The sequence below is a fragment of the Tetrao urogallus genome (assembly GCF_951394365.1).
Source record: "Tetrao urogallus genome assembly, chromosome: 1".
Classification (NCBI taxonomy): Eukaryota; Metazoa; Chordata; class Aves; order Galliformes; family Phasianidae; genus Tetrao; species Tetrao urogallus.
The window spans coordinates 69,446,243-69,468,027 of NC_136813.1; positions in this window are offsets into that span (position 1 = coordinate 69,446,243).

Consider the following 21,785-nt stretch of genomic DNA (forward strand, 5'->3'; position numbering starts at 1 on the left):
TTCTTGGAAATCAACTGTTGGCACTATTCAATAATGCAGATCACATCTGCAAATCATGACACTATGTTAAGGGATAAAAGCAATTTACTTAGTTCATGAAATAAATCTCTGACACAATAAAAGCACTAACTCTTTGGAATGTAATGCTTGACAAATGAAATCTTCAAGAAGTCTTTTATTTTCTTCCTCTGTATTCCAGGAGATTATAAAGTCAAAAATTACCAACATAAAGAATCTGCTTTTAGTGATTAAGGTTACTAGACTGGGAAAACCTATTCTTTGAGTCTTGAAGTTGTCCAGAAAATCAGATCAAATTATAAAAATAGAAAATTGAACGCACACCTCATGGATTATATCAAGAATGCACTGATGGGAGAGTCATTCCCAACTAGTAAGCTTAAAGAAAATATTACAATGTGTATCGGTTTCCAGCTATATAGATGTTCTTAACTTTAAATTATATGTTCATCTGTACGTGTGTTTTCAATTAAATGGTACGTTGCTCTAGGTACTTTTCCTGGGTGGTCTTGAAAATAATTTATGAATATAAATTAAAAAAATATTCAATGATATTACAAGTTTTTGCTCAATTTTTAAAAAAATCTTAATTATTTTGCAGATGATTTAATTGAAGGGATCCATGAATGCAAAGATTAATTGTGACAGTATAATGTTGGCTGATAGTTCCTTTCTACCTCTTGTCTTCATCCCAGCCCCCAGGATGAAAGAACCATGTGAATACTGTAGCAAAGTATTGAAAATAAGTTAATTAATCCTACTGAAATTCAGATTTATTAGCATGAGAACACAGCCAGTGCCATACACTTTTTGGCTCAGAAAACAAGCAGAAAAACTCTTGATTAACCCATAATTTAGAATTTAAATGTATTCCACTTATGTAAAAGCAAAATTTATAAAGGACTGGTAACATGAGGTATCTGTTAAACTAAGACCCTGAAAGTGCCTCTGTTATCCTCTTATGAGAATCCAGTATGTCTCTTGATTAACAGGAGGGTAACAAGTGATTACCAGACTCTACTTGCAGTGCTTGCAGAATGTAGCTGCTCATGCTCAGGGTTGATTGTGCCACACTTGGGTTTCTATGCAAAAGAATACAGTAGATTTGTTGAAAATCAAGGCTGATGTGTAATGACATTTTTCTAACATTAACAATTTGGAGTCCTGGTGTACAACAGGGTGACCATGAGCCAGAACTGTACTCTTATGGCCAAGAAAGCCAACAGTTTTCTGGGGTGAACTGAAACATGTGGCCAGCCAATGGGGAAATGGAGGTTATCTTCCCTATCTACTCTGCCCTAGTGAGGCCACATTTGGAGTCCTGCACCCAGCCCTTAATGTGAACATCATCAAGTCCAATATCCTGCTAGTATCCTGCAAGGGAGCAGGACTGGGACCAGGATAGTGATCAGGACAAACCAAAAGCCCTGTGACTGCCTGGCAAATCTGAAGTGTTGGAGGGACCAAGGTTCCTACCTGTGTACACTGCTGTAGGGAGCCTGCTTTGGCAGGGGAGCTGGACTCAATGTTCTCTAAAGGTCCTTTCCAACCCCTATAACTGTATGATTCTGTGATTCTATAATCTGGCTGGGAGCTGGCTCCTGCATTTGGGTGAGGATGAGGCTGGTGAGGTGGATGGCCAGGAACACACCCATGTGCAATGGGAGATATGGGCAGCTGCAAACTGACATACGATGTAGTTTACCCTAGTACTGCCTGAAAGCCCTGACTGAGGTCTGAAAATTGAACTCTCTAGCCTCAGGTGTCTCAGAAACTGAAGAAAAGCATGGGAACAAGAAGATTCTCATACAGACAAAAGTACAAAACAACTTTACCCATTTGCCTCAGCAAGGCAAAGGCAAAATGAAGAATAGGTTTTGGATTGTCTAAATACTTCCATTTCATTCTTGCAGAAGACCAAGGTACATCCTTTTTTAAGCTTATTGAATTTTCAAGTGAATAAACTACTTTTTTCTTTTCAGCTGAGCTGCAATATTTATGTCAAGACGGGTTATTGGTGGTTTTTTTTTTTTTTTTTGTCATTTTTGTAATGTCATTTTGGAGAGTTCAGATTTTACTTTTATTTTCAAGATTTATTAATTCTTAAAATCCATTTCAATGCAGCCAAAAAAAATACTTTAGGCAATATAATTTTGAAAAAGTTGGCTGAAATTATTTCAAAGGAATATATATAATCATGTAAATAAAACTGATGTTTCACTAAAGAGATCTTAAAGAAACTAAATCTGTTATTTAAATGAGAAACTTGAATTTCAAAATCATTGCCCTCCTGTTTTTGTTTTTTTTTTTCCTACAACAGGTTTTTGATTATATTGATAACATCGTAGCGAGAAAAAGTTACAGGAGTTTAAAGATACACAGAAAGAATATAGTACATGCTACTGTAAAAATAATTAAAATAATGAGATTATTGTAATCATAATATCAATATTATAAATAATATAAACAATAGAACAAAGATAATTTTAAATAGATATAAAAACGGAGATGTGTTATTACAATCGTAAGATTCATCTTATAGAAAAAAAGCTAGAAAGTAACGGTTAAACAGAAAAGTAAAAATAAAAATAAAACTGGACATGTTCGTAGAACAGAATCATAGAGTCACAGAATGTCTTAGATTGGAAAGGAGGAGTCCTATGTTAAAAGGCACATAGCTTTCCTCTTATTCTATACCCAGAGTTACTATCTTAAGCAGGAAAAGAAAACAGTAATTCCTTCAATGTATGTATTTTTTCCTAACAAAAACTGTTTTCCAGGGCTTTAGAATGGAACAGCAAATGCCAACTCTATATTCTTTAAAGCGTGATCAACTTAAAATGACACAGATGCTTTGTGATTCTCTTTTGTCCAATCCAAAAACTGCATAATAAAAGAAAAAAAAAGAAAGAAAATAGAGTGTCTATCTCTCCAGTCTGAAATAATTGAAGCTTAAAATCACTGATGTCCAAAATTTTGGCTTGCATGGGTTGCAGTGAGTGAAAAGGAACTTCTGGAATTGACAGAAACTGGACCAGAACACTTGGCAGGCAAAAGATGTATCCATGATGCTACAGGGGCAGGAGGTAGGTCACCTTACTGTCTGTACTGGGCTGCATGCAGATGATGGGCTGTGGGTTGGATATGGCTGTTTAAAACAGTAAGCTGTCACCTGAAAACTTGCTTTCAGAAACTAGATAGATTTACTTAAAAAAAGTAATTATTGTAAAAAAGAGAGACAGAGAGGAAGGGGAAGGAGAAAGGAAGGTGAAGGGGGAGGGGAAGGGGAAGGAACTGCAGTACAGGTAACTGTTCGGTAGTCTAGGAACAACCTATGGAGCTTTATATCCACTCCTATCTTCATCTGAAAGTTAATTGCCTCAGGGACTGACCTAGTTTGAAATGAAATCTAGTTTAGCTACATAAACACGTTAAGACTCACCTTCTGATTTACTTAGACAAAATTTGGCTAAAACACAGTTGTCAACTGCACATGAACTAGGTGTCAAGGCTTCCACTGCAGGCAGTGGAAAACAAGTCTGTGATTCACTTGCCTTCATGTAGGTATTAACTGCCATACTAGTTGCCTTAATACCTGGGACTACTGAATGAGGCAAACCAATATGTGCAAAAAAGCAAATGCTGATTATATGATGAATAATACTATTTAATGAAGAATTATTTAACTACATTTAACTACGTAATGAGCTCTTCATGATTATATTACTAATTTAAATGTCTGAGAGGTACTTAAAAGTAGCTGAATCTTACTGATTCACTGATAAATCATTACAAAAAAATGCCCAAACCAACAACAACTACAACAATAATAAACAACAAATTTATAGCACCTTTAGTAATACGGGACTTTTCTTTATTTCCAGTAGTCTTTGTAGCCAACTGAAAGAGTAAGTTATGCATTTTTACATAAAACTCTGCTCACTGGACTCGGAAAGCTAAGGATTCAATTAGCCAAGTCAAAGAAATTTTTTTTTTTTTTTTACATCAAAACAAAAATCAGGCATATCTTGCAAATTTGGATAATTTCTGATAAAACAGTTGCAGAACATGTCCTGCAATGGACTCAAGTAAATCCTTTATTCAAGCAAGGGCACAAGGTTCTTAACTTTCTCATTACTAATGCAGGTAAAAGTGAATTTGCTGTCCTACATATTTTGTAATGTGTATGAATCTTCCCCCATATCTGCAACAAGCTACTGAAAAGCCTGCTTTAGCTCTGTACTCCGAGGAAAGGATTATATATCTCAGTGGTATGTGGCTCACATAAAGTCTGACCTTACATTTCTGAAGTCAGGGAGGCTTTTTGTCATTAACTTCAGTGAGAGGAGGAGTACTGTAATGAAACAGGCATTGTGTTCAGTGTTAGCCTCAGTTAAAACAGTGCAATGTAGATAAAGATCCCAAATGAGGAATTATTTTAGGTAATTGGTTTGTCCTTCCATAAAACGTTGTATATATGTGAGTCAAAGAGTTGTACTCTTCAGAAAGAACATCAGTTGTAATAGGAATAAATCAACAGTTCTTTCAGCAGAAGTTTGATGTTTTACCAATACGTAACATGAAAAAGTACCTCCTTCTGCCTTTTAACTGTTGATGTTCGTTAATGCAATTACTTCACAGCAACAGGATATTCAAGGAGAATGAAGTTTGTCCACGATACAGAGAGGTAGACTTCCGTTTTCTATACATCCTAAAGAGTGATTTTTGTTTCATATATTAAGCTGTCAGGGAACAATTGGATCACTTTTGACGGTACTACTGAATAACTAATTCTAAAGAAAAGCACATCTCATTTTGTCTTTTCATAATTGTCATAGAAAAAAAAAAATCAGGTTGGTAGTTTTCAGAGCAAGGATCTCATCTTGTTTCTATGTCTGTTTATATAATGTCTGATACTGAGAACTCTGATCTTTTCTCAGAATTTTAAGCCCTTCAAAATATTAAGCAAAAAGCATATTTTATAAACTCTAGCACAAAAATAATTTATAACAAAAAATTTAATGCTGAAGCAAAGCTTCTGCAAGCATCATTTGCCTTTTTATGTTAACTTATGAGGAAAATGTGATTTTTCATTGATGCTACATTGTTCTAGAACCATCCACACCTTAATGCAAAGGAGACATTTGCAGTTGACCCTACTTTCTGAGCAGCGTTGAATGTAGAGTGCTGAAAAGAAAAAAAAAAAAAAAGAAAAAAAAAAGGGGGAATCCGAGTGAAAAGAAAATAAAAGTAAAGTTTGCAAGCAAAGATTTCTTGCTGCAGTATTATGCTCTACTTGAAAAGCCACTTTTGAATATGTTCTTGTGGGATTTCATAGTGGTCATTTCAACGAGGAATGAAGTGTTTGCTTAAATTCCATGGAATATTTTCCTTTCCCTCCCTTTCAGACTGGCAAAGCGTAGTCATGAGTGATGTGAACTCATTGTTCCCTATTAAAAAAAAGAATTGCTAGGAGTCAGAAAATTTGTCTTAGATTTCTAATTCTTATTCTGAGAGTAACATTTGTCTCAGATGATGTTTCAGTAATTTTCGTAACATTTCTGAAATTCAGTTTCCTATTTCTGAGCAAAAATTTGGGTAAGAGTTTCCTTCATTGGTACATGGAAGAATTGATGAGGAAGAAAAGAGGGTTGTTATTTTGAAAGGCTTGTGATGATAGGAAAATACAAAAAGTGAAAAAAAATGCCATATGCAATAGTTATTTTTTCTTACAGAGCATAATGCAATTAAAATTAAAAAGTGCAGCTTCTTAACCCTCTTTCTAGGGAAGAAATTGAGATACTATTCTGAAATTACAAAGGAAAAGATAATGCAATGTACAGAAAGAAGTAGAAAATATTATGTTATTATTTACCTTAGGAGAATTATTGGTTCATTAAAAGAGAAAAAGTAAAAGATAGTGGTCTAGAGTGGTGAAGAATATCAACATCTGACTTCCTTTGAATCCAGCTATTCTGCCACTTTTTTATGCAAAAGGCAGCTGGCTTCCTTTCCAGAAAAAGTCCATTTCATATGTCACCGCACTGTGCAAGTGCAAGGCTGAAAATTTACAGATCTGAGAACAGTTTAACTCTTCCTATTTATAAAGCATACACCAAAGTAGGCAATGATTAATTTTATTTTTTTTTAGCCTAACCTCCTTTGAATCATTAACTGTTAGAGGTTCTAGATGTAATAATTTTGGAAATCATGAGTAATTTAAAATATTCTAAAATGTCACACTTTTTACAAGCTCTACCTACATGAGTTAAGTGGACCTTCCATGTATAAGTAATGAGAGCTTAGAAGATCAGATTTATCATTCAAAGTGAAATGATTAATATAATCACAGCTTAGAAATTACCATCATGATTCTATTGCTGCAGTAGTCACTCATGTAAGTTGAAATAGGTGGAAGGCAACCAGTCAATATTAGAGAAGTAGTAGTGAATATGGGAAGAGCTGGTTGATGGCAGTATTAACTGGGCTGAATAACAGCATATAAAAGAGAGATATCTGGTGCCAAATGAAGAATGAAAGAGCCAACAAGAAAGATACAAAAATTGTCTTCTACAGTACTGATATACATCATTTTAATTGCCTTTGTGCCTAAAACTAGACACAACCTGTGTTACTTCAAATGGCTTATGCTTGTGTAAGAGAATATGTGAAAGGTATCTCTGTCTTGTGCTAGTATTGCAAATCTGATGAGTCTATCTCATGAGATATTTGATTTTGCCTATATCTTGAGACAACTAAGTTGTCTATCTCAAAATGTATGTGACTATACCACTATGGAACATGCTCGCCTAAACAGCGCATCACTTTGATTTTAGTCTAACACAATTGTCCCAGCATGAAAATGGAATGAAACAGAGCTTGAAAATTATCAAAGCTTCTGGGAAACTCGGAGTTCAGATAAAAAGAGAAAAGGAGTAAGAGGCAAACTGTTTTCCTTTTCTACTAAGGAAACATCCCAAACATTTTATTATGTGGACCTCACACCTCTTCTCTCACAGAGGATGAATCATCCTAAACAACTCTTGTAAAAAAATTCCTCCTGAATGATTTCTAGGCAAAAGAATGAAGGAATGGTGATTAGCAGCAGTACAGTTGATGGCTGATGCTTTCATTGCTATAGTACCATTTATTTCACTGACCTGCGTAGTGACATGTCTAGCTGTGTATTTCAGACAACTTTTGATCTCCATTTCTACTTCTGTTCCACTCCTTATGAAGAAAAATAGAGTTTTATAAATTTAAGACAAATACAAATAAAAGCAAAATTTCTTTTTTTTTAATTTCAGGATTTCTCTACTTTGTATATACAAATATCATTTCTGCAAGGTTAATTCAAAACCATGAAAGTTTTATGTCCAAGGGGATTTGAACTTCAGATGATTAGATTTCAAATATTCCAAGACTGTTGCATAAAATGCATCACCCAGGACATGAAAATACTGTTTCAAGTCTTTGCTCTGTCACTGACTCCTTGTGCAATTAAGATTGATCCATTTAACTTCCTTGCTCTTCCTCTCCTTTCATGTAAAAGAGAGTGCATATTTTCATATTTTGTATGGTTTTGATAAAGATTAAAAGTTGTTTAAATATTGGTGACATGGGGTATAAAAGAGTTAAGAAGTAATTCTGTTACAGGGACTCATTTTATTTCTGACACTGTACTAGAAGGCTGTTCTAAGCCCAAAGCTAAAAAAACAGAAAAAACACAATAGATAGGACATGCAATGTAATATCAAGCAAAACTCCTTTGAGACTTAGATTCTAAATCTCATTCAGTTTGAGAATTCTGACTCTGAGGAAGCCCCTTAGAGAGCATAATATTAGTGCTAGATCTATAAGGCCATAAAGCAAGATTCTGAAATAGAATAATAGAATATCCCAAGGATCTTCAGGTTCAACTCCTAACTCCACATATGACTACCCAAAAATCTAACCATATGTCTGAGAGTGTTGTCCAAGCACTTCTTGAACTCAGGCAGATTCATGCCATGACCGCTGCCCTGGAGAGCCTATTCCTGTGCCAACCAGCCTGTGGCAAATAATCTTTTCCTAATATGATTTATAAACTTATAAGTGTATTACAGAGGTCTACACTATAGATTCTACCCTCAGTTTAAAAATAGAACATCATAGACATTGTCCTAAAAATAATAAAAATCACAGCCTGAAGTAACAGCCTTTATATCATTCCATTTCCATTGTTCTTAGTAGAAAGACTTTTTTTCACATTATGATCTGAATGTTATCAAGCCAGAGAATAGATTCTGAAGGGCATATCATTCAACAGAGCTGGGTGCTACTCTCACATAACTTCAAGCAACATCATTTGCCACCACATTAGCAAAAAAGATACAGTGCTAAGAAAGACTCACAAGGTGAGCCTGTCTTTTTTAGATAATGAAAGAATGAGTTCATAAGACATTGTCTCAGCTAATATCGAGTTTAGAAACTGGCTTCTTCTTTCTCTCCTCACATAACTAATTTTGCCCTAGTACCCCATTCAGCACATGGCTTATATAACAGACTGTTGCATTTTGACTCATCAGTAGGATTTGAAATTATTTAGTACTGGGTTTAGTGTAGAGAGTCCTCTAGATATTTGGATTTGAAGTGGTAAATATATAAGCTACAATAGAAAGCCTAGACATATATATTGCAGTCAGTAGACATAACAAAACTAAAACAATCCTTTTAAAACATATATGCAGAAACTGAAATTGCTGAAACAACGTTCTGAAGCTGTTAACTTTATCAACAGCTGGAGGAAAAATGCCTTCAGTAAATGGACTAAATATGTTCTTTATCATAGATTCAGGTTGCTTCCCTTCATATGCCACTACCACCAAGACCACAGGCACCTCTCCTCATGTCTTCAAGAGAAGAGAATGAAAACAATCCTAATGGTCTTCGCAACAGAAAATAGCATCATTAACTTTATTGTGCTGAAGACAATGATCAACAAATATGGTCATTTTGTCTAAGAATAAGTGCTTTTTGTAGACATATGATTTACAGCCAATCTGCAAAGAATCAAAGATATCTGAAGTATCAGGACACTCTTTTTTCCCACTAACATTAAACAATCATAGGAGATTGATAAATTATAGAACAAGTTGTATGTTAATTTTTCTTCTCCTGGATGGTATACGGTCCCATAAACAGGAAGGTCTCATCCTTAATTTGTGACTGGTGACATTCACTGTCTTTGGAGTCCCCATAGGCCAATACTAGATCACAAGAATAGGTGCCCATTACCTCAGCAATGAAAGCTGGTCTAAAATGAAACTGAAAAGACTTAAAGTTTGTTTTCTGAAGATACAACAATAGTAGAGCTGAGCATCCAATTTATGCTGTTTCTGTCAAGAAATCTCTAGAATGAACTGCAGAACACAACTTTCCATTTCATTGTTCTTGCTCTTTTTTTAATCTCCTCTTTCTCTTTTATAAAATCTGAGTTTACTGTCCTAATTTCTTTAACATTTCCCTTGGCTTCTATTAAATTATCCAAAAGGTTTATATGCTTTCTTGCCAGGCAGTTTCTCCTAAGCTCCCATGACTGTACTTTTAATAACAGTGATACATTTCTCACCTTATTTCTTGCTCTACATTTCTTCTGGGTCTTAGATTTTTACTGAGAAAACAATTACTTTTATGAAGTCTTGTTATCACTGCCACAAATTCATGTCAGAAAGCAATCAGCTTTTTTGCAGAATGTGGTCCTAAAGTGTTACAAGATTGTCAGTGCCTTTATGAATAGTAGTTTAAATAACCATGTTGCATGCTGAAGCTGCAAAGAATATTATTTTTCAAATCCTTTCCATACTATCCTATTATCTTTTTTGTTTCTTGGTTGTGGATTGTTTTTTGGTTTCTTTCTGCAGACAAAAAATTTAATATTTGTCCCAGTTCTTTTGCCATTAATTTGCTATGTATTGTTGTCTAATGTCTATTCCTTTCTTCTTGTCTCATTTTACCTGGTGAGAAAAATGGTAAATGAAATACGGTCTAAACTTAATTAAAATGTCATGCCAGTGCTCTCATGTCATAATCTTTTAAAGTCATGAAAACTATTTATTAAGAATGACATTACCAATACATTTGGAAAAGCAGAATAAACTAAAAAAAGACATGAATGACTGATATGATGAATTGTATTGTTCCAAAAGTGCATTGTACCGCAGTACACAACACCGTTCTGGTAGAACTGGAAATAATCTTGTTCAACTGCTTTCATTAGAAACTGTAACCACTGTCAAATTATTTTTACAAAGGAAAAATAAAGAGAAAACGGATAATATCCAACATGACAAAATGACCAAGTAATTTGTTCATTTTCATTGAATGGTAGACAGTCAGACACCTATGCACTAATAATACCAGCAGCTTGTTTTTGAGGTAGCATAAGGTCATCCTGTTGGAGCAAGTAACAGAAGGATAGTGCCTATCCAGAAGAGAACCGGTCCTACAACAAGCACTGTTTAGTATTTTAAAGTGAATAAGAATTAAATATAGCTTAGCAGTCAGTGACTACAGAGACCTTACAGAGCCACCGTGTACACAATACTGTTTTATACTGGTCATAAGGTAGCTGAAAAGAAATTACAAAAATACTAGCAATAGAAATTTGCAATTTTCTTACAAGAAGAACATCCTATGCATAAAAACTGTGCTGGAAAAAAATTATATAATATTATTTATGAAAAAAATTGACAAACGGGCAGAACTCAAAAAGTTCTCTTAGGATACTTAAAAATAGATCCATGCTCAAACTCTACTGAGCTGTAGTGCAGCCTCACCTATCCTCTGATGAGGAACATGTTTTATTGAATCATTTCTATTATCCATGTGAAGTAAATCTTCCTCCTAAATGACCTCAAATAAGAGTTTGTAAGGGCAGTTGTGTCTGTTTCAGGCATCCCTTGCTACTAGAAAATAAAAAGTCTTATATTTATGCAGGTTTATATTGATGGACATGGAATAAAACAATTGAAGAAAATGTTGAACTCAGGAAGACATTTTTCTGCACTCCATAGCCAGGAAAATGATCCACATTTGAAGATGGGCATATCAACCTCAACATGAAATTCTGTTTCACTTGGACTTTTTATGACTTTTGAACAAATACCTATTAATTATTAAGTAATTTGATGAGGTTTTATGGCATCAGAAAAATTGCCTACAATCAGTAAGATTTAATTACAATTTATAAAACCACAGATAGAATAAAATAAAAAACAGATAAAGAATATCTTTAGGCTAAGGTTATAATCGTGTTGCAGTTCACAGCTCAGAGAAATGTCCTATTTTTGAGCTAGTTCTAAAAGAGACCTTTTAAAGAGTAACTTCATTTCAGCCGACTTCAGTTGTGAATACAATAGTATACAATGCCATGTGGCACTTGATGTAGGCTATTTTAAAAGCTTGCATGAACAATCTTTTGTAAGATCTTAGATCTTACGTTTATGTAAGATCTTTAGATCTTATATAAACCCAGAAGGATAGTTCATGACTGCTTGAGTTTCCTAAAATCAGTTTTTGGCAGTAAAAATCCTATACTGATCCTTCACAGTTCACTGGCAATAATTACTATACCTGAAGTATGCTGGCACTGACAAGTTCATAAAAACTGACTTCATACTAGATATCTTGTTCATCTGATAACTGACCACCCTGGTTTTAAGATTTTCAACTATATTCACACTGACTTCTGACATCGTATATGTTTAATAATAAAACACATAGAGTTAAATTAACACTTACATTCAAAATTTTAGGCCTTGTTCTTTAACAAATAAGCTTTGGAAAGAAAAAACATCTTCCATAATCCTGCCAATATCACTAAGTAAATCAGAAAATTAAATATATAATTACATTTTAAAGAAGTCTTTTAATATAATTTTATGTAATTATTGACAATAAGTATGATAAACTGGAATTCAAAACATTGTCATAATACAGCAAGATACTTCCATTGCAGAGTTCTTGTTTGTGGCTAAATATAGCTCAGTGGTACTAGGCAATAGAAGTATGGTCCTATTTATGTGAAGTCAGCAGTAATCTCTGTGTTTAGAATACTGCCTTGTCATTTTTTAGGATGAATTTCCAGCACCAATTGGACCAAGCCATGACCAGCCTGGTCTTGTCCCAGAAGAGATCCTGAAGAAGGTTGGACTAAAGACCACCTAATGTCCGTTACTGTCTGAATCACTCTGTGTTTTAGTGAAATCTGTTTTCTGACTTTAGAGTTTGCAGTAAGTGTTGCAGGTCATGAAATATTAGAGTGTTCTGAACACACATTTAATAAAAAACAAATGGTTTGTATGAAAGTTGTCTGGAGGAAAAGGAAAATCATGCTAGTTGGCATCAGGGAATGGAGGTATGTACTTTCCTCCTTTTTTTTTTTTCCTCCTTTTTTTTTTTCTGATGTAGACCTCACCTGTGACTTGATAACACTAAAAACAATAATCATTTCCAAGAATTTGACTTGAGTACAGTGTACTTACTTGCTCTGTTATTTGTCTTATTCCCTGTAATCCCTGTACAAAGATACAATCTCCTAAAGCTTAAAGAATAATATCAGTATGGATATTTAAAACCGTATTTTACCAGTTTCTTATCTTCTGTTTTACCACTGTGGATTAAAAATTCTCCATAATTCTTTGTGAATTACATAAGTTTGTTTGAAATTAATGTTTTAAGCTTTGGGGGATAATGTATTGTTTTTTTCTTTTTTTTTTTTTTTTTCCTCCAGTTTGTGCCATCTTATCAGATAAGTATTATATACAAATGGAGAAGAGCTGATGTAAATGACTCCTCTTCACCCCATAAAAATTTAATCAACAGTAAAGCAATTATCTCCTACATTAAGATCTAAAAGATTTAATTCACTTCTCTTCAAGGTTAAATGTATGACTTAAGTTAATTATTTCCACTATAGTTTGATTTCCTATTTGTAATACTGTATAGACACAGTTTTATATCTCTCAGGATTGCTGAGAACACAGATGTCGTAACATCTCTGAGACCTGGACAGCAGTAAAGAAAGCAGTTTAAATATACAGAGTAGTTGGTGTTTTGGACTGTTATTAACAACTGAAATCTGGTGTGTTCTGAAATTCCAACAGCAACTAGAATAACTGTTTTTATAATGTTTACAGTTGATGTAAACTCACAGTTTTTCACGGTACCTGTGGTTTATTGTCACAAGTGATCAGGACGATAAATCATAAAAACAAAAAGAGAGCTGTTAATGAGGCCTTGTGCAGGATTACTGTAGGAAACGGACTTCGTCTCAATCATATGAAAGACAGAGTTCAGAAAAAAGCACTCGTTCCAAAGGCAAGAAATCTAATAATTATTTTTTATCCCAAAATCTTGACTGTTTTATGCTGTATATTGCTATTTCAGAACTTCATATCTTTACCTTAAAAAACCCTATTTCCTTGTTTACTTGATGTAAAAAGTAACTATAAGCATGAATTCATTTTGGACTGATTAAAAAGGCTGAAGTAACACTAAATTTATTCAGCTGAGACCAGTGTAAAATTTTCTTCTTCTACAAGTTTCTTGCTTAAATACTTGTTCACCGTCTTCTGCAATTCCAGGACAAATCTCTAAAGTGTGCATATTAACAGTTTGTTTTATTGAGTTAGAGCTTCTTGCTGGAGCTATTGGGCTTCTACATAGGTCACTCTGGAAGTAATGCCTCCTATTTATTTCCATGGGAATTACAACAGAAAAAAAGGGGCACATTAACACTGATTGATAGAGCAACTTCTTAGCAACGAAACACTCTTTTTACAACATAGTCACCTCCATTAACTATGCCTTTTTACCAGCGATAAACAGGGGCCTGCATGCTGTCCTGTAAATCTGCACCAGTGGAGGTGACTCACTGTCCCCCTCACCACTGCTGGAACCAACAACCTCCTCACTGTGCACACATACTGATCTCCATAAATGTTCTGTAAGTGCTGGTGAATGTCAATGGGTGCCACGTGATAAAATATACCAAGCAATCCTTTTTTCCTCCTCTTCTGTCTTATTCTCTGCACGTAAAGGAATTTTTTCTATGGTGATATAGATATGTAGATATAATACGGCTGACAGGACAATTTCTGCAACCAATGAAACTGGAATTAACTCCAGATTAGCTTATACCATAGGCAATGTCATCATATTTAGAAATTAAGCATCACTTTAAAGAAACAAATTGGATTACAAGTTTTCCATAATATTATTTTGTCAAGTGAAAGACTTAATTCTTTAACATGTATTGTAACATACGTTGGGAAGTATCTGTCAAAAGTCAAACGATCTTATGCCTCTATCCTCAAATGCAAGTTGTCCTAGTATAGTATGCATTTTCCCGTTGTGTTGTTGGAATATCATTATTTTTATTTTCATATGTATATATATGTGTTTATATTCTCAATATAATTTAAAAGTTAACATATAGATCCAGAAGATGGCATTTGAAGTAAGGAACAAACCTGTTGGTGTGTATTTTTAATATTTATTGCAGTATTTTCAGTATTCTTTATAATCTAACTGTATTTAATACATTACAACCTAAAAATGCTTTGAAACAATGAACAGTCTAGTCATATGAAATCCTAAAAATGGAATATTTATGTAATTACTAAAAATAATCCTTATATACTGCTGCTGTTCTGAATATAATTGTTGACTCACACCAAGTATGTATTTTGTTCAATAGCCATAGTTAAATGTATCACCTGAGAAATGTGCTACTTAGGGTAAGAGAGATGGTCCGTTAGCACTGTTATTACGTAACGCCAAGATTAAAAAATAAAGAAATAAAAATTAGGAAGGTCTGTTGTCTAATTCTTATTATAATGAGAACTTTTTGCCTACATGAAGAAAATGAAGATTCTCTAATTAAGAGCTTTCTAAACAAGCTGTTGCATTTGGCTGACAAAATTGCCATAAAAGCTTTCTTTCCAACTTACTAGTCTGTTTACGGACAACTCAAGTAATGGAGTCTCTTATTCTGTTCTCTCAGGAAATATTATCAGATGGTTAACAAAGTAAAGAGAATAGACTACAAATTAGTGGGGAAAAAAAGGAGTGATGAGAGCTTGCAGAAAGTGAAAACACAACCCAATATAGCATATGATATTTTCTTGTCTTCCCTGAGAAAATTTTTCCATCTTTTAATTCTGCGTGACAGCATGCTTAGAAAAGTGTTAACTTCAATTACAAGTTGTCCCATTCTGTCTCATGCAAAAGTTCACATAAGACAAAAACAGATTTATCCTAGCTGTTCTTTTGAACTGTATATGTAGGAATATCATGATTTCTTTTTCTTCATAGAGTGTACATAACTAATAGGGTAAAGACACGAACTATAAGACAACATTAATTAATTGTCATTCATGCTAAATAATTATATTAGCTTTGTCTTGGTTTCATATATTACAAAATTTCAAAATAGTTGTTTAATTTCCTGAGTCTTTACAGGAAAACTTCACCTAAGGTGGTTTACCATTGGATAAATTCAGACTTTTGATGAAAAGAATAAAAGACTAGTAACCCTGCTCTTTGCAGCTCTCTGTCAATCACTGGAGGTTCATGTTTCCTTGGTAAGAAAAACAGAATGGTCATTGTTTTTTCAGCTAAGTTTGAATTTTAACTCAGCCTCATCCTGTCACACAGCAGGTCTGCTATGCAGTTTGTTAATAATTTTCTTCTTATTCAGTGTATTCTCTCCCTCTAAAATTGCCAGTGACTGACCTCACCAGCACAACCCCTGGCATGGTTTCAATTCACAGGATCCGTTCTGAATCCTCTGAACATTTCTCTCAAGTTGCCCTCACTTACCAGGATTCAGATATCTTGTCAGGTGGCAACAACTGTCATTTTTATACCTACAACACACATTATTAGAAAAATACTATTTTTTAAGTGATACTCAGGTGATAAGCTATGGTTTTAGACAACCACTGTGAACAGCTAAAGGTACCTCTGGAAAATCTTCCAACTTGGGATAATGTGGGAAGGAAAAAGAAACAGTGGAGATTATTTCGAAGGAGTAGTGGTCTGTCATCCTCACATGATGCTGCGGAATTGAGTGGTTCTCATTAAGGAACCTACAGGTTATACACTTGTAAATCCAATAATTTGGGATGGGATTCAGTGACATTCAAACATCAGACCCAAGACCCATTAGAGAGGGGCCTGATTCCCAACTGCCAGAGAGGAGTGGGAAACCTGTTCCATGCAATTAGCATAACCCAGAGAGATGTTCTGCTGCTCCTGCAGAGCCCAGACACAGGCAGTTCAGGAATTCCTGTGGTAGCCTGGAAGTTTACCAGTTGTTACTCCAGGTCTTGAAGAGCTTGTCTTATATTTGCCAGCCTTAGGTCTCACAGGAAATAGAATCAGACAGTTATTCTTAAATACCTAATTTTTGCCCTAAATAATCAGGATCCTACCTCCATTGTTATCCATTGATTGTTATCGCAATCAGCTTTCTATTTAAATGGCATAGTTCATCTAAATATCCCAGAAAAACTAATGGTGTTCCTCAGGGACTTTTCTTCTTGTCAGAAGAGAATTCTACCAATTTATTAATAGGACAGAATTTTGTCTGTTTTTCTAACAAGCGTCAGCTCCTGTATAATCAATGGATATCAAGATGCTACAATTGTATAATCAATGGATATCAAGATGTTACAATATAGTCAAGAGAGTTAGGCATAGTGGACAATGATAACGAAAGAGAATAAAATGGGAGGCTTACCCTTCGGCTAGGCTCACCACAAAACACCAATAGAGGCAATCTCCAGAAGAGATCCTTCCCCTCTGGTATCCTGCTCTTAAATGGGTCTAGGAGAGGTGGAGCCTGGCTCCACCCCTTCCGGCAGCACAGGTGAATTGCCTTCACCTGTGCTCCTCTGGCTGACTCATGGCTCGCCTCAGGTGATCAATCAGAAGTTCAGGCCGTGACTCAGCAGTTCCCATACAGCTCCCAAAACGCTTGTGCTGTTTTTTGGATTTTTTAAAAAATTATTATTGTTTTTTGTTGGGAATGATCTGGTTTGATTAGAGGAAGTACACTTTTGATTGTCTTTAATCTACACTGATCTTTACATGAGCATTATCATGACCTTCAAATTGTTAGGTAATTTACCAAAAAATCTTAAAATGTCTTATGTTCACAAAAATATTTTTAACGTGCTTCCCTAGCGAAGCATCTATTTCATTTGCAACACTCTAAAGGTAAACATGATGATGTCAAGTAGTTACTTTTGTTCTGGGGATATGATTATGGATTTTACTTTAATCTTGCTTCTAGGTATGGCTTGGCTTCTCTGCTGCCTTCCGTCATACCTACACAAATACTTTCATCAGTACAAAATGGATTATTTTAATTTAATTACTCACAAATTCATTTTTAATTTTTTTTTTACAGACCTACTATAAAGGGCTGCAACAAAGGCCAGGTGATATGAAAATCTGACTTCATGACATATAATTTCAGGAATGAGAGAACTGAAACAAACAAATAAAATGTTTAAGCCTTATAAATTCCAAAAACATATCAGGGATACTTTCTATTTTAAAAGAGTCCCTTAGCTGAAGGGGACATTGTATCTATCACCTCAGAAGATCCTTTCTCTCCTGGCTGCCACCACCTCTGTCCCACCTTATGACTCTTCAGCAGTTCCTACAGGAATAGTAGCCTCCTCCCAGTTTACATCAGAATACAAAATCATCTGGGCAATCCCATAACACATACATGCAGAAAAAAAAAGGCAAAACCAAATATAAAACTGGTTTGACCAGCTGAAGTCTTAAAATATAATACTGAAAATAGACTTGCACAAGGGGGAAAAAAATTACATCAAATGGCGGCTACAGGTTTTTCCTTGTTGTCCTTTCTTTTAAACAAACACATATGCATATAATTATTGTTAGGATATCCAGTGACCCAAAAGATCTCTAGATCTCTACTTTTACTACATTTTGGGATGTCTGTATCTAGCTAGATTGCTTCTGTCCTGTGACCAACTATACTTTTTTTGTTATGCCTAGTCTGTTTTCTGATGTCAGTAGAACAGATCATAGATTCAAATATACATATTTTTGTTAATTCCAGCATTTATTTTATGCAGCATGTTTTATTATTTACTCTTACATATTACTAAAAAATCTTGGTCATAGTTTTAAAATATCTCATTTGTCTTGCAAGTCATTTTCCTTCTCTCCTGTAAAGGAGACAAAAATTTGCTTTTCTACAAGGGTGAAGACACAAATTTCATTAGATCTTTTTTATTTTTACAATGTAGGTTTTATTGTGAAGATTTTTATATAAAACGAATGATTAAATACGAACAAAAAGTCAGGAGAAAAAAAAAAGCAACTTTCTTGTTTTTATCAGCCATAAAATTGCTCCATAGTACATGAGGGAAAACAGATATGGAAGAACTTCATATATGAAATAATGCATTGTTTGTATACTTTACCTCTCTCTGAACAGGGAAAACTCCAAGCAAATACATACGCTTTGTGTTTTATTGCTTCTTGCCTTATTTTATTTCTAAATTCTCAATAATTTATACTACTCCAATACTTTCACACAGGTAATTCTTCCAAAATTATCTTACAATAGAAAACTTATACTGAAACTCTAGATAGCTCTTTTAAATAAATACAGATATCAATAAAACTTTTCTGAAAGAAAAATTAGCAATTAAGGACCCATTTCAGCAAAACATCTAATTAAACACAAAAAAATGTATTTAATCCATATACTCAAGTGAGATTTAAGCATGGGTTTTAAAGTCAAAAACAAATGCCAGAATTCCTTCAACGTGATAAAATAACAGTGTGCTCTTAAGGAAGGTAAAATGGAAAACAAAAGAAACAATGCACATACCCCCCCCCCCCTTCCCCCCCCCCCCCCCCACACACACAAAAAAAAACACCTTTCTAAAATTTTCAGCTTTGCTCAAGATACCAATGAATAAATACAGCTATGGTACTTGGGTACAGTATAATTGTTTGTTTCATTTTCACTATAGTAAATTACAGGAATAGGGTACAATGTTGCATTGCCTTCTTAAAACTGGGAAAAGATCTGAATTCTTCTCAAAGTTGACGAAAATTTAGCTATATTATTGTTTCAAATTTTGGAATTGAACAAATGTACTCAATGGCAATATTTTGAATCAGGACAGGATTAATTTTTGTGGTTAAAAAATAGGCATAGCTATAATAGGACATACTGCTTTCTTCCAAGGGAAAAAAAAAGATTTATGAATAATATTTTCAAGTGCTCGAACACTCTAAAATATGACAAGAAAGTACAGACAGCAGCATTGGTAAAGCACTGCAATGCCTGGAAGGTCACAACATTACTATTATATTAACTTGCTAAGACTGAAGGAAATAAAAATGGTGCAATGAACTTGTGCTTAGTCAGTTTGGCCCTACTTTTCAAACTAATCTATGGGAACACATGTATTCAGACTCTTCCAGACACTAGCTCTGCTATATACTAACCATCTGATTTACCTACATGCCAAGAAGGTAACAAAACTTTTGCAAATGCATGCCCTTGTTTTAAGACTTGACTAGTAAGCAGGAATTCAGGCCATGAGGATAACTGCAAAACGAAGGCCAAATCTACTAATTTGTTGCCAGATAAATGTTCGTTACTCACATACAACTCATAGAAAGTCTAAACAGCTTGTATCACAGGGTGACCAGGCACCTAGCTCATGCTCCTTTCATAAAAGATATTTGTCTCTCATTTTAAAAGCTATGGTAGTTGCAACAGCAGATTTGTCCATATGTTGTATTTTATAACCTGTTTTACTTTTATTGCCTCCTGAGACTACTAAGCAAGCATAGAAGGCAGGGAGCGCTTTCTGGCTGTTATATGTGAAGTCTACAGACACTTCAGAGGCTCCTCAACAGCCCATCTCACTTTACAACGGCTATAGATGGAAAACAGCAACCTCTCTATAAACTTATCTGTAAATAATGACCTCCATATGCTTGAATACCTTAAGGAGCATTAGCTCATTAGTTAAGATGTTATATAGTATTGTGTATATAGTGACTACATTCAGTGAATTCTTAGCAAAAAAAGCTGTGTTGTATTTACAGTAACACAATTATATTCTATATCATTAATAAATCAAAAAACAATGTAAACTGCAATGTATGTTCAAGCTTTCCCTTGAATAGTTAAGGAAAATATTTGTATTGTCCCTGGCCCTTTGTCAGCTGTCTGATAATACATAAATGAATAAAGCTTTTACCTGTTTAAAGATGAGTTCATTCTGAGACACTGTAAATGCCTGTAGCTCCTCTTATAGACAGGGTTTAAACCTGGTAAACAGCTAAACACCACACAGCCACTCACCTACTCCCCCTGCATATGGATGGGTATAAGAGTGGAGTGGAGGGGAGGGGAAGGGAAGAGGAGGGAAGAGGAGAGGCTGCCTAGCTGCCTAGCTGCCTAGCTGCCTAGCTGCCTAGCTGCCTAGCTGCCTAGCTGCCTAGCTGCCTAGCTGCCTAGCTGCCTAGCTGCCTAGCTGCCTAGCTGCCTAGCTGCCTAGCTGCCTAGCTGCCTAGCTGCCTAGCTGCCTAGCTGCCTAGCTGCCTAGCTGCCTAGCTGCCTAGCTGCCTAGCTGCCTAGCTGCCTAGCTGCCTAGCTGCCTAGCTGCCTAGCAAAGAGGGACGTAAGGTTGCTTGTTGACAACCAGCTTGTATTTGATCAAACTGCCAGTTATCTCAATGCAATTATTAAATACATAAATACAGAATATGTGATTCTAACAGAACACTAGAATCATTCACTAAGTACAAAAAGGCACATTCCAAACAAATATTAAAAATAAAAGGGCACAATTTGTTAATATTAAACAAAGCAAGCACATTGTAAAGCTGGTTGCATTGCGTATTTATCACTTTGACTGTTCTAAGAAATTTTGATTCTCAGTGATGCCTTATAATTTCAAATCTTTTCCTCTTTAAGAGGAAATCATACTTTTAATAGTTGATGAAATTAAATATATGTTCCTCTAATCAGAGTAACTGATATGAACATATGAATAATTACATGGACGAAATTGACCAGAAAAATTACAGGTTCTTTTATGCAGTAGTTAGCTAACTAAAACTTTGTAAAAAATGGAAAACAATGCCATTTCAAATAGCAGATTTTTTTTATACCAATATATTCAAATATATTACACATATAGAGTATGGATATGAATTATTAATACATATCTAATACTCTGAAATTTGTTCTTTATTAGTTAGTCCTCGTGGAAAACAGAAAAATGTAATGTCCTCTCTCAAATGTCTGTGTTTTCCTACAAAGCTATATGGGAGAATGAGTCTAGAAACTTAAGCATTTGAAAATGTTTATAATAATCAGAATCATATAATCTTGGTCACCATGTAAATAGAGTTACAAGTTAATATCAGGTTTACACTCATGTTTCCTATCAATGTGATAATCTCATCTTAAAATATAAATTCCCTAGGATATAATAGAGAAGGTAAAGTTTTAGGCATTCCTCAGGCATTTACTTGATTTTAACCTCTGACATTTTGTTCTTGCCCCTTAGCTAGTTCTCAGTACAATACTAAAAGATAAACCTAGAGATATATGTTCTTCACCCTTCAAAACTGATTTTGTTTTTCTACCAGTAGTTGATAACTTGCTATTTTAATCAAATTTTTCATTACTTATGTGGACCTTT